The sequence below is a fragment of the Sceloporus occidentalis genome, unplaced genomic scaffold, assembly GCF_023333645.1.
Source record: "Sceloporus occidentalis isolate IW3139 unplaced genomic scaffold, rSceOcc1.0.p SCAF_3, whole genome shotgun sequence".
Taxonomy (NCBI): Eukaryota; Metazoa; Chordata; class Lepidosauria; order Squamata; family Phrynosomatidae; genus Sceloporus; species Sceloporus occidentalis.
In genome coordinates this window covers 235,873,608-235,888,555 of record NW_028316983.1, presented here as the reverse complement: position 1 = coordinate 235,888,555, position 14,948 = coordinate 235,873,608, and positions in this window count along the sequence as shown.

Genomic DNA, 14,948 nt, shown 5'->3' with positions numbered 1-14,948 from the left:
GGTGACTTGTAGTATTTAGCATTTTACTGCTGCTGTCAACACAGCAAATGGTACAAATAATTTTTTTTTAAAAAAAAAGGATACTGAATGTTGAGTTGCAGCGAGGCAAAGATTCTCCTTATTCCCAGTACTGTTTAGCTTAAGACTGTTAGTTTTTGCTCAACTACAAATTTAGATTCAGCTTAGACTACTAGATGAGAGCCAGCATGGTGTAGTGGTTTAAACATTGAACTATGACTTTGGAAATCAGGGTCTGAATTTTGGCTCAGCCATGTAAATCATCTGGGTGAACTTAGGCAAGTCACACACTCTTAGTCTCAGAGGAAGGCAATAGCAAAACTGCTCTCAAGAAACTTGCTAAGAAAACCCCATGATAGCTTTGCAGGGAGGTGAAGGTGGCCCTCCTTGCCCTGTGTCTGGCTTCTTCATCCTCCTCATCCATCTCGATCTTTTCCCCCTGGCCCCCTGCTTCCTGCTCCTGCATCCTCCTCCTTCTTATCCATCCTGATCTCGCCCCCCCCCCCCAGTCCCCTGCATCCTGCTCCTTCATCCTCCTCCTTCTCATCCACCCCGATCCTGCTCCTCTGGTCCCCTGCGTCCTGCTCCTTCACCCCCCTTATCCACTCTGATCCTGCCCCTCTGGCCCCATGCATCCTGCTCCTTCATCCTCCTCTTCTTCTTCCACCCTGATCTTGCCTTCCCTGGCACCCTGCATCCTTCTCCTTCATCCTCCTCCTCCTCATCCACCCTGCTCTCACCACCCCCCGGCCCTCTGCATCCTTCTCCTTCATCCTCATCCTCCTCATCCACCCTGATCCTTAAGTGGAAGCTGTCATAGGGGTTTTCTTGGTATGTTTCTCAGAGGGGATTTACCCTGGGCTGCTTCTCAGCCCCACTGGTCATGCACAAAGGTGCCAATTTGAACCGTTGAATCCATCTGGTGGGGTAATTTATTTTGCACTCGCTCCACTTTGCCTCAGGAATGACCATAATTTCGCTCTTCACGTGTGATAATTAATCACATGAATTGCCTTGGATTCGAATTGACTCTACTTCCCCTACCCTTTGGAATGGCTTTGGATTGGAGTTCCTATTTCATGTGTGATAAGGGCCTCTGACAATAAAAATAACACAATTTAAGACCAGGAAGGAATAAAAAGACAGTGGATGCAATACACAATAAGCAGATGACAGAATTAAGGATGCATGGAATGAAGAGCCATATGAAGATGAACTCCAAATTCTAAAAAAAAGCTGCAATAAGAGAAATGGCGAAAAATATGTCACCAGGAACAGATGATATCCCAACTGAGCTATTGCAATCCACAATGCAACTATAGTGCTACCTAATACATGTCAACAGATATGGAAAACAAAATGATGGCTGACAGACTGGAAACGAACAATATACATCCCCATCCACAAAAAGGAGACAGTAAAGATTGCAGCAACTATAGAACCATAGCATTAATATCCCATGCAAGCAAAATTATGCTCAAAATTATACAACATAGACTCCAACCATACTTGGAAAGAGAAATCCCAGAGGTCGAAGTGGGCTTCAGGAAAGGAAGAGACACTAGGGGACCACATTGCAAACATAAGATGGATAATGGAGTGCACCAGGGAGTTCCAAAAGAAAATCAGTGTGTGCTTTATAGACTATAGAAAAGCCCTTTATGGCATAGATCATGAAAAGCTATGGAATGCCCTTAAAGACATGGGAGTGTCAACACATCCACATCCACATCTTTAAAAATCATAGAATCATAGGATCGTAGAGTTGGAAGAGACCGCAAGGGCCATCCAGTCCAACCCCCCTGCCATGCAGGAAATCACAATCAAAGCATCCATGACAGATGGCCATCCAGCCTCTGCTTAAAGACCCCCAAAGAAAGAGACTCCACCAGTTCCAAGGGAGTGTGTTCCACTGTCGAACAGCCTTTACTGTCAGGAAGTTCCTCCTAATGTTGAGGTGGAATCTCTTTTCCTGGAGCTTGCATCCATTGCTCTGGGTCCTAGTCTCTGGAGCAGCAGAAAACAAGCTTGCTCCTTCATCAATATGACATCCCTTCAAATATTTAAACAGGGCTATCATATCACCTCTTAACCTTCTCTTCTCCAGGCTAAACATCCCCAGCTCCCCTAGTCGTTCCTCATAGAAATGTTAACATCTAAAATCTTTCATGTCCCACAGTTGTTTGGGCAAGCATCAAAGATAAAAATCTCTTTAAGTTGTCAGTTGTGATATACTAAATGCCACTGCATGTCACCCATAAAATGCTATAAGACTGTAATCCCATTGCATGCCAACTGTTAAATATTGTTCCATAATAAAAGAAGATATTCTTTGACAGCAGCAACTTTTCAGCAAATATGCACACATTTATTGAAAATCTGGAGAACAGTTAGCATCCTAAATTCACAGGGGAGAATGACTGGAGCAAATTTAATTTTTCAGTATCATTTGACCGTGAGTCAGAGCAAAATTTGATTTCACTAGTTATTGTGTTCTACCACAAAGTCTCGATATAGATGCCTTTAAAACTGTGTGTGATACTCATAAAATGCTCCTCCCTTGACAAAGTTTTGGCATGTCTTCGTTAAAACCATGAACTTGGAGATTGCATCAAACATCCCCCTCCCAGGACTCTTCTCTGTCACTTTCTTGTGTTTCTCTGATAACTTTATTTGCCATATGTGTGTCACACACTCCTTATTATATGCAATTAACCTGTATATAAATGGCCAATTTGGGAGGTGGTGCCCTTTAGTATTAAAAGGAGTTATGCACTCTTAATAAAAATAAAAGTCTGCCTTTCATCTAGCTCAGATGACACATCCCAATTGCTGTGGAAAAAAGCTGACACCACAGAAGTTACCTTATGCAACCCCAGTCATGCAACCTGGGTTAAACCTCATAACTTTGCCAGCATCAGCTGGCATTAAGGATGCTACCGAGAATATGTTTCTTTTAGGAGAAGCCCTAAACTCCTAGCAGATTAAATGAGGACACTTGTCTATTTTAAATCATCATATTTTACCCTTAGCACCCCCACCATCTCACAGACTGCAAATATGATGTTAACCCAATATAACCTTCCCTCCCTCTTCCGCTGACATGAAACTTGCTGAGTTCATTGCGTTTGTTATATAGTTATTTTCTTCCACACCTAGAAGAGGCTGCACTGTCATCAGAAGCCAACAACTTAATCTGAATTCCCATTAAAAGTCCACTGAAACAGGCTTATTTGGTTTTAATAGGTTTTGAATTAAATCAGGAGGGCCTCTGTTTCTACTCTTTCTTGTGTGAGTAGAGACATAAAAGTACAAAGAAATGCTTCCCACTACACCATCCAACATTTCACAGATGAGAACTGAGACACATGGGACGAAGCAATATCAGAGCAAAGCTGTAGCAGTTTGCTTATCAGGAAGGGCAAGATTCCTTCACATCTTTCCTCTCTCCTTGCTGAGTTAATTGAGTTGACTGAGTGCAAACAACATTTGTACTCTGAACTCAGTTTGCAGCAACTAAAGTAAGCAAAGACAAAGGGGGAAGTAGGGGGAAGAGAGAAAAAAACAGGACATTTTAAAAGGAGCTGAGAAAGTGGGATAGCAGAGGGTAAATCATAGAATCATAGTTAGATGGCAGAGGGTTAATCAAGACCATCACTGGCAAATCAGGACAGTTGGATGGTATGATATTGCCATTTTTAGGGCAAATAGAAAACAAAATGAAATGAAGTCTGTCCTTCCACTTTTTTAGCTGCTTTGAAAATTTCTCAGTTTCTCACTACACCTTCCGCTTTCCTCCGATGCCCTTATAACAGTTGCTGCAAACTGAGTTCAAAGTGCAGAAGTAGTTGACCTTGGGCAAGTCACCTGCTCTCAGCCTCAGAGGAAGGCAATGGCAAACCTTCTTTGAACAAATCTTGCCAAGAAAACCCCATGATAGGTTCACCTTAGTCACCATAAATCAGAAACTACTTGAAGGTGCACAACAAAAACAAACAACAAATAAGTGTGTGTGTACACATACACACACACACAAATACACAATTTTTTAACTGCTGTTTTGTATGGGTTATATGTAGTTAATAAGTTGTAAGCTTCTTGGAGTCCCATTATTGGGAAAAAGGCAAAATAAAAATGATCATGATGATCATGGTAAAGATCATCATCATCATCTTTATTGTCATCATTATTGTCGTCATTGTCATCATCATCATCATCATCACCATCTTCCCTGTAGAAGGAGGAAGATCATCTCCTTTGCCCCAGGCATGGTTGCTATGCCCAGATTTGCAGGGAAATGGGTCACTTCAGACATATTTCATTTGTTGTTCCAATCTCCTTACAACCTCTTGTGCAAGTACACATTATACACACACCCCATTCTAGGGAAGTGGAAAGAGCTCATCAAAAGGTTTCCCTGAAGTTAGCAGCTGTAAGCAGGACAATGTGAAATAATAAATGCAATGGAAATCCATCCCAAAGGAACAAAAATCGACTGCCCTTTGTCTCTTCCTGTGGATGAAAGCAATATTTTTCAAGTTGTAAATCCTTAAGAGCTCAATATTGTCTCTGCAGAAAATCAAGAGTAGGGAAAAGAGAGAGGGGGAAGGAAAAAGCACCATATCCTTATTCCCAAACATCAATTAGAGTCTCTAGGTTATCCCTAGTGAAAGCAGTTCAAATATGTCCCCCTATTGTGGACAGCAGTCTGGGCATTTCTCTTAAGAAAGGAACATCAAGATGGATGCAGGAAATGCTGCTGTGCCACTTTCACTATGTTAAGGATGTAAAAAAAAAAATTAGATGTGTCCATTATAATTATCACTTGCTGTTATATTTAAGTGACTTAGGAGCTAAACAGACCAGCAAAAAAACACTAGCATTGAGGTGGAGTGGGGGCATGGTGACCACACGCCACAAGCCCCAACTCTGTCCTGATGCCGGCATCACACTTTCCACCCAACCACATGGCAGGCGGCATCATGCCATTTCTTTGGCACAGCATTTAGATGCACTGCACCAAAGAAATGCGGGAAAGCCGCCACCATGGCGGCAAGGGCGGCTTTTTGTTGTTTTAAAGAAGAGTGGCATTTTGCCATTTCTTTTTAGAGTGACAAAGTGCTGGATCGGGCCTGTGGCATGCAGCTGCTGCAGCCCTGATCCAGCACTGAAAGGGGCAGCAAAACACCAATCCTCCACTGAAAGGGGCAGTGGAACACCACTCCTTTGAAGCAGTCTGTCGAGCTCCTTCATCACTGTCTCTAGTCACCACAGACATGGAATTATGCAACTGGCAGAATTTTAAATGCTGCCTAATGCAGCCAATTGGCTAAAGAACTAAACCATTAACAGAAGACATCACAGAAGCAAAAATAGCCTGAAGTAAAAACTATGGTAGAAATATTGTTGTTGCTTGCAGTCAAGTTGACTTTGACTTATGATGACCCTATGAATAAGAGATGGCCCTGAGCCCTGGTCCTCAACTGCGCTGCTTATGTCTTGCAAATTCGGGGTTATGGCTGCCTTGTTTCAATCATTCCACCTGAAATTTGGTCTCTCTCTTTTCTTACTGCTTTTTGTTTTACCAAGCATTATCATCTCGTCTAATGAGCTGCATTGTCACATGTTATCTTGAAGTATAACAACTTTACTTTAGAAATCAAGAAATGTTTCCCCATAAATATGTGGATCATGTGGGAGTTTCCATAGCTGTTAGTTGTCCTGGCTTGGGAATTATGGCTGTTATAGTCCTAAAAGTGACTTAGCCCTAATCCCAATTTTGTGCCACAGGATACACATCTCTCCTTTCCTGCTTGCTCTTTACTGACTTCCTATTAAAGCTCAATTAAGCCGATGATAACTAATAAAGTCCTACATAGAGGGTCATGCCTCTTGACTACTGGGTCAGCCTCCATAGATATGGGCAACATGAACATTGTATTAATTGGGGTTATATACAGCTTTCTGACAGGGCCCTTCATACACAGCATTACAAGTTTCAGGGTGAAAACCTAAGACTTGGGTAACACTTGTCAGGAGGCAGCTCCTAATAATAATAATAATAATAATAATAATAATAATAATAATAATAATAATAATAATTTATATTTCCCCGCCTCTCCCTTCCAGATTGAGGCAGGGTTACAACCTGATAAAAACATAGAGTTACGATCAATAAAATCCATTAAAATGATGCTACAAGGGTGATATTATGAAGGACAACCTTTGTGTGATGCCATCAACCACATTTGCAGAAGGCCTTTGAATTTTGACCAGGGTCAATATTGTGCCCTATGCTTCTTAATCCCTACATGAAGCTACTCGGGGAGGTCATCTAGAGCACTGGGGTTGGGTGTCTTCAATATGCTGATGACAGCCAGCTTTAACCCTCCTTTATAAGTGATGCTAAGGAGGCTGTGGAAGTCCTCAATGTTGTCTGGATGCTGTAATGGACTGGATGCAGGTGAATTAGCTGAGGCTCAATGCAGACAAGGTGGAAGTGCTGTGGGTCAGTGCTGGATGAGGTTGCAATCCCTCTGAAAAATAAGGGTTGTTGCTTGGATATATATTTGGATCCAATGCTTCTTCTGGAAGGTCAAGTGGCTGGGATAGCCAGTGTGCTAGCTATGCTTTTCATAGAATCATAGTGTTGCAAGGGATTTCAGAGACAAGTCCAGCCCCTTTCCCTTGTTCAGTGTAGGAAAGCCAGGTTGCACCTACACTGTAGAAATAATGTAGTTTGACACCATTTTAAGTGCTGTAGCTTCATCCTATGGAATCCTGGGGTTTGGATTTTTACAAGGTCTTTAGCCTTCTCTGCCAAAGAGTGCTGGCATCTCACCAAACTATAAATCTCAAGATGCTGTAGGATGGAGCTGTGACAGTTAAAAGTTGTGTCAAGCTGCCCAGGGAAGTTAGGTTGGCCTCTGTCTCATTGAAGCTTCCAGTGTGCAGCCACAACAGTGGTGCTGTGCATAGCTTTTAATGTTTGAAATGGTGCTGTTTTAAAATTTTATTTTAGGGTTGCTTGTAGTCTGCTTTTAAAAGTTTTTTTAAAGAGCATGAGCATTAAAGTTTTTATAGAAAAAATGTTTTCATCTTTGTGTGGTCTTGTTTTTATTTGATCAGCACCTCAGGAGCCCTTGTGGGCTGTAAGATGATACAGAAATGTCATGAATGAATGGATAAATAAATGCAATTCAATGAAGCATGGGATGTTTAATAAGTGCACACACACACACACACTTTCATGACAGTGCTTTCACACTGAGATTCTTCCCCTTCATTTTGGAGAGTGTGAAATTGGATCTGAGACTTGAGGCCTGCATCAGGTTTCTCCTGGGCTGCATCTATACTGCAAAAATAATTCAGGTTGACACCACTCTAATTGCCATGGCGCAATGCAGAAGAATTCTGGGAACTGTAGTTTTGTGAAACATTTAGCTTTCTCTGTCAAAGAACTCTGGTGCTACAATAAACTACAATTCCCATGATCCTCTAGCACTGAGCCATGGCAGTTAAAGTGGTGTCAACCTAGATTATTTCTGCAGTGCAGATGCATCCCTGCTCCACTGTAAGAGAGAAGATTGGGAACCTTCCAGGCGAAAGTGCATGATTAATTCACTGAGCTGGGATGTAACAGCCTTTGGCTATTCCTACTTGCATGCTCTAACTCTCCCAAATATTTCACCATTTGTGCTTATCCTGTCATGAATCATGTTCATGTGTCTTTAAAAGGCAATGCAAGCGGGTTTTTTTTAAAGGGGGGGGGGGTTCTCTTTGGAAAAAAAAAAACTTAATACACCTGGGAAAAGTCAATGGTGGAAACTATAAACAAAACAGCTCAAGGCATCATTGATAACCTAAAAATGAGTACTAGAGCTTGCTGGCATTTGGGAAGTAGGTCTCATTGCCAGAAATGACATTTTGCATATTTAAACAAGATTGGGAACCACACAAGATATAAAGCGTTCTTGTTGAGACTTGATTGTAGACTTTGCACATGCCAAACCCCTCTCTTATTAAGGGTTTGACTATTCCTGCAGGCCTGTGCATATATTCTGTGTGGTTGCAAAACAGGAACAGTTACAGGACAAAGAAGACATTGTTGAACTGAAACAATTTCACATGGAGTGGCTGCCACATACTGGAAAAAGAAACCTAGCAGGGAATTTGGAAGATATACCTAATGCAGTGGGAATGTTTAAACTATGTGGGCATTCTGCCTATAAAGCAAAGAAAGCAAAGGACAGGCTAGTATAATATTAATTACACTTTCATATTGGGTGATTTCCCCCCAGTAAAACATGCAGATCTTGATAATATGTTGTGTACAGCAATAAAATAAAATAAAAGTAAATTTTATCCTTTTGATTGGAATGCACAACATATGTTCAAGAAATCACTGTCAATAAAATGCAACATTCAACAAAGTGGCTGTGGTAATCTGTTTTATTACAAAAAAAGTGGCGGGAAAAGGAATCTTGTGGCACCTTTAAGACTGACCCATTTATTTCAACATAAACTTTCCTGGACTGCAGCATCTGAAGAAGTGGGCTATTGTCTGCCAAAGTTTATGCTGTCATAAATGGATTAGTTTTAATGGTGCAACAGGACTCATTTTTCCTTCTCTTTTTATAGTGGTGAAAAAATGCGGCTGCCCGACTGCGCGCACCGGCCGCTTTGCTGCCAGGAGCCGGCACGGCTCCCTGGCCCCAACTTCTGGGTTGGGGCCGCCCTCCGCCCTGATTGGTGGCGCTGGGTGGAAGGGCCCGCCCCTTCCGCCCACACCCCTATGTAGGGGCGGAGGAAGGCTCTATGGTGAGGCTTCAGTCCTCCAGGGCAGCTCATTGGTTGGGCTGCCCTGGAGGAGGAGCCTCACCATGGGGTGAGGGGGCGGGGCCTTGGCCTTTAAATAGGCCACACGGCCAAGGCCCCACAGCCATTTGCCGCTCAGCCTCCACTAGGGTGCTGGGGTTTTTTGTCACAACTTGGGGTGGCAGCATAGGGCAGGATCTGGTTGGTTTGGATACCAGGGCTATGGAGCACTGGTTTGGGAGTCAATAGGGACCCGGGGGCGAGCTGGGTATGTGTTGTGGCCATTGCGGGGGCCACAACATGGTTAAGCCACCCGGTGACTAGGGGCTTTGAGAACAAGAGAGCGCCTGGTGTGATGGCGGCCAGTTGGTGTTCCTTAGCCCCTAGGTCATCCCAACACCTGGCGGTCACCAGGTATGCTGCTTATCAATTAACCATGGGGTTAGTCGATGCTTCAGATCCTGACCTTATGCTTTGTGCCAACCCTTCTGTTCTGGTTTGCTGTTGCTAATAAAGTTGTGGCCTTTCATCCAACTTGGTTTCATGTGGTTTTTAGCGCCGGCCTCCCAGGCAATTGTGAATTTAGAGACCTGGGTCTAACCTGCACTGCAGAGAAAGTGCAGTTTGGCACCACTTTAACTGCTATGGCTCCATCCTAGGAAATTCTGGGATTTGTAGTTTGTTGTGGCACCACAGCTCTCTGACAGAGAAGGCTATACATTTCACAAAAGTATAAATCCCAGAATTCCACAGCACTGAGTGATGGCAGTTAAAGTGGTGTCAAACTACATTATTTCTACAATACAGATGAGACTCTGGGTTTGAACCCATGCAGGGCTGCTTTACACAATAAAACAAAATTGGCTTTCTGTAGATTGCTTTGATCTTTTCCAAAATGTTCAAAGGTTGTGTGTCTGCTGGAGGAGTAAAGCAGCTTACAGTGAATATGTGGTATGCTGCAAGATGGAGAATATATGACTCCTCCCAGAAGTCTTTAAACTGCAACTCCCATCATCCCTGAATAAGAGTGAATACATGGTAAGTTTGGGGAACCATAGCTGCCAGGAAAGGCTCTACAACATGCTTTCAGAGGTACAAGCTTCTTAACACAAGGGTGGGAATCATGCACCTCTCAAGATTTTATGTGTCTGCAACTCCCATCATTAATTACTTCTGCTGGCTAAGGCTGACAGGAGTTGTAGATGAGAGCTGGAGTCTGTCTGGAGAGCTTCAAATTGTCTGTTCCTAATATAACAGAAAAATGCAGTTGAGCTGTAATGAAAATGCAGCCATCACCTTCTTTGGTAAGGTACAAACCCACATTTATGTTTCAATAGCTGTGGTCATCAAACATCTTTTCCAAGTGGTGCAAATTCAGGATCTCAGCCACCTTTTTCAAGTGTTGCAAATTCAGGATCTTGGCTTCATTGATTGAGTCAATCCACCTGTAGTGTGGTCTCCCTCTTTTCCTACTGCCTGCCATTTTACCAAGCATGTAGTGTTTTCCAGTGAATCACAGTATCTCATGATGCATCCGAAGTAGAACAGCCTCACTTTAGTCATCTGGGATTGTAGTGTGAAAGTTCAGACCCATTCAGTTGTCTTTTTTTTTTTTGCAGTTTTTCACGATATCTGTAAAACAGCACCACACTTCAAATGCATTGAATATCTTCCTGTAAGCTTTCTTTACTGTCCAGTTTTCAAACCCATACAGAGAAATCAGAAATACCATAGCTTGGATGAATCTGACTAGGTCACTTATCTGATGGCTTTCTATCACCAGGAGGCTCTGATGATCTGATAAACATGCTTCAAAACAGAGAAGCCCCTGCAGAAGCTGTACCAGGCATGGTGTTAATTGGTCCAATCCATCTGCTACATTGGTTGCATGATATTCAGGCCATGGACTTCACAGCATGAATACATGATGATATAGTGTTGTGGTTGTGTGCCTTCAAGTCATTCTGACATATGGTGACCCCAAGGTGAACTTATAATGGGGTTTTCTTGGCAAGATTTGTTTAGAGGAGGTTTGCCATTGTCTTCCCCTAAAGCTGAGAGCATGTGACTTTCCCAAGGTCACTCAATGGGTTTTGTGGTCAAGCTGGGAACTGAACCCTGGTCTCCAGAGTTGTAGTCTAACACTCAAACTACTTTGCCACACTGGCTCTCTATGGTGACATTTTGAGGGATGCTATCAGAAATTTGGATTTTGATGTTAACAGTTGCTCTTCCCCAATTCACATCCATACATATAAATTATAACATTCTAATTTGGGGAATCTATGGGCATGTCTACATGGACCAATTATAATGATTTCCCCTCATCCTCACAGTGACTTGTCCACATGAAGCTAAGCTAAATTCACGATGCAAGTGCAAACTGTTCCTCACCGAATCTGCATTTTCTCTCCCTTAAACCATTATAAAATAACTAGTAATGTAGACTTGAGTCAACTGACTTGGACTTAAGTCAGACTTACGTCAGTTCTATAACTTGACTTGGAGGTGACTTGGCAAAAACGACATACTGACTTGCGATTTGAATATTTTTAGTGACTGACTCCCTCATGTCATTCACTTTGAGCAGTAAGCAAGACCCACCCCCAGAGAGTGAGGTGCATTTCTTTGAGTGAGCCAGAAAATGTGTTAGGCAATGGGTTTGAGGTAGAAGGCTCCTTCTAAAGTTTTTGAAAAACTTTAGAAGTCTCCTTGTTGTGTACCAGAGACAGGCTGCTGAGCAGGACTCAACCCTTACTTCAAGCCCATTGCCTAAGGCATTTACTATTCCTTTGGTAGGTGGGTGGATTTCTGGGACAATGTATTTTATTGTATTTTAATGTTTTAATGTTGTTAGCTGCCTCGATCTTAATGGAGAGATGGAATATAAATAAATAAATAATTATTATTCCTCTCTGAGAAATGTACCTTGCATTAAAGGTTGGCACCCAGATTTGTCTTGAGACTTGGCTTGAAAGTATCTTATAAGGACTTGAGACACAACTTGTGACTCATGGAAGAGACTTGAGATTTGGATTAAAAGACCTGAATACATCACTGAAAATAATTCACCTTTTGCTCTGGATAGTGCAGGAAAATCTGGAGCATCTGCAGGGATGCCAGGTGGTTATCTACACATGTGTCCCCACTGTGTCACCCCAGGCTGTTGTCACTGGTGCAAGTCACTCCCTTCGAGGTCACAATGAGGTACCCAGCCACGTCATTGACAGTGGGCACTGTGTTTCTGGCCTCAGCAGGAGTTACTTGTGCCATTGGCGGTGGCCTGGGCAATACAGCATGGATACGCCTGTAGACATCTGCTGGTGCTGCTGCAAAATTTGGAGACAACAAAGGGAATTGGGGGCAGCTTCAGGGGAAGAATACTCCATGTGCAGCCAAGAGCATTCTGGCCAGTGTAAATGAGCCCTAATTTAGAACCCAGAACTCAGAATTCAGTTAGTGGTGTGTGCTTTTTAAATTAAAAAGTATATCAATACCAGTTGTCACATACAATCAAATGCTGATTTATTACATGTATCATATCAAACGTTGCTGCTGACAAATTACTGGGTGTCAAATGCTGACACCGCATAATACACATTTGTTCAACATTCATGTAATCAGGAAATTTTCAGAGAAACCCAACAGGCATGCAAAAGCTCAGAAGGAGATTTTTGAAGGAAAACAACTTTGGGGCCAATTCAGTTTGGTTTATTTGTTTATTTAACTGATTTTCTAAGGTGTTTTTTTAATATGGCGTGCAAGACATTTTGCGACAAGGCGAGAAAACAGAGTTAAAAAAGATTATCAAAAAGTCAAAACACAATTAAACAAGCTATCACATTTCAACACCAATAATTTAAGAAAAGTATAAAATCATGTAAAACACAGTGACACCCCCCTCGAACAGTCTCCATAAAAGGATGCCTCTACATAACCAATTAATCATTAGATGCCTGTATCTGAAAGACTGCATCTCCCTATATGAGCCTACCTGAATTTGAAGATCTTCAAGGGATGTCTTCCTCTTGGTTGCACCACTTTCACATGTATGGCTGGTGAGGACCCAGGAGAGAACCTCTGCTGCTACACTGCACAAATAAAGCAATCTGACATTACTTTAATATCCATGACTCTATGCTATAGAATCCTGGGATTTGTAGTTTGGTGAGGCACCTGAGCTCTCTGGCAGACCATACCCAAATGCCTCACCAAACAACAAATCCCAGGATTCCACAGGATGGAGCCTTGGCAATTAAAGTTGTGTCAAACTGCTTTATTTCTGCAGTGTGGATGCAGCCTTCATCTCTTTGTAAAGTCATCTTTATATAAGTCATCATATAGTCACCAAACCTCATCACAAACATGATATGTGATCTAATGGGAACAAAGCAAAGGCCATAATGGTGTTTTTGGACCAAATCTTGATTTGGGTACCTTTCAACAACTTTTCAGATTTCTGTATTTTTCTTTTTAAAAAATGCGCTCTAGAATGTACATTTATGAACTGATTTTGTACTTGATTTTTACACTTAGGTTGACATTCCATACATTTTTGTGCAAACTTGAGGCAGATCCAACTGGGTTTGCTCCACATTCCATGGAATTTGGTGTGAAACAAATTTGAAGAACTGTAGCTGCTAGCAGTTAAATGTTTATTTTATTGGTATGATAAGTGAAATAATGAACATGGGCAACACTGGGTTAGTTCTGATAGTATATAATGAATGTCATCTTGTATCCAGAGAGACAGAGCAATGTAGTGGCTTGGGTGTTGGACTAAGATTCTGGAGACCAGGGTTCAAATCCCTGTTCAGCCATGGAAACCCACTGGGCGACCTTGCACATGCCCCACTCTCTCAGTCTCAGAGGAAGGCAAACACAAATCCAGTCTGGACAAATCTTGCCAAGGAAACCCCATATTAGGTTTACCACAAGAGAGAAATGATTTGAAGACACACAACCACCTCCATCACCACTGCCACCACCATGTCCCACTCTCTGAATTTAGTCCTAAGATAATAACAGCAAATGAGCTTAAGATAACAACTTTCTTTCCATATTATTTTAAAATACCAAAGATCAGACTTTTTGTTTCCCCACTCATTCATATCTGAAACTGCATGCCTATATTGTGCATATGATCACAACAGGAATTCTGCTAATGGTTTTTCTTTTGGAACTTTGTAGATGAACACATCCAGGTGGGGGAAAACTTGAGTCTTCTGAATATTCACAGACAAAAATCTGTGTAGTTTTTTGTGGGTTTTTCAGGCTATGTGGCCATGTTCTAGAAGAGTTTATTCCTGACATTTCACCAGCAGCTGTGACTGGCATCTTCAGAGAAAAATCTGTGTCCTTACAGCTCCATTCAGTGTAGAAGATCAAATCTTTAGCCGAGTCTGTCTGGTGGCATGTGCCTTTTCCCTCTGCATCCGATTTCCAGGGTCATCTTTTCTCTGATTATTATGTAACATCCCCTAGTTACACAACCACCAATGGTGATTGATGTGGATTGTGGCATCAACTCATGATTCAGAGTTAATGAAAGTATGTTTGATTTTTGCCTGCACCACTGACACTGTTTGCAATCACTACACGCTGTCCTAACATGGGATGTTTTCCCTTTGCTTTCCTTTAAAAATGAAAAAAAAAAAAAAAGCCAAAAAATAAAGCCCAAAGCCCAAAGCCCAAGAATGTAACATATGCAACCTCAGCATGTCAGGGCTATGTCCTGAAATAACAGGGTACAGAGAACCTGGTTGGCACAATGCATTGAGATCTGACCTGGAAATGTACAGTTGCACATAATTGGCGGATGGATCTGTTTGTTGCAAGGGGTGTCTTCCCAGCAGTGCCAAAGAGGAGGTAACACAATGATGATATATGTCTGGTGTCATGGGTGCAGTGCATACAGCTACCTACTTTTTTTTAAAAAAAAGGGAGGGGGAAGATGTCCTTTTTAAAAAGTGGAAAGATAATAACCAGAACTTCTGGGAATTTACTTTTTGGGCAACAAATCCCAGAATCCCCCAGCAGCAACCCCTGAATGTACTTTCTGGATTAAAAAACCTGGGACCCTTAAACAGCAATGCAGTGTCCATGGCCATAGT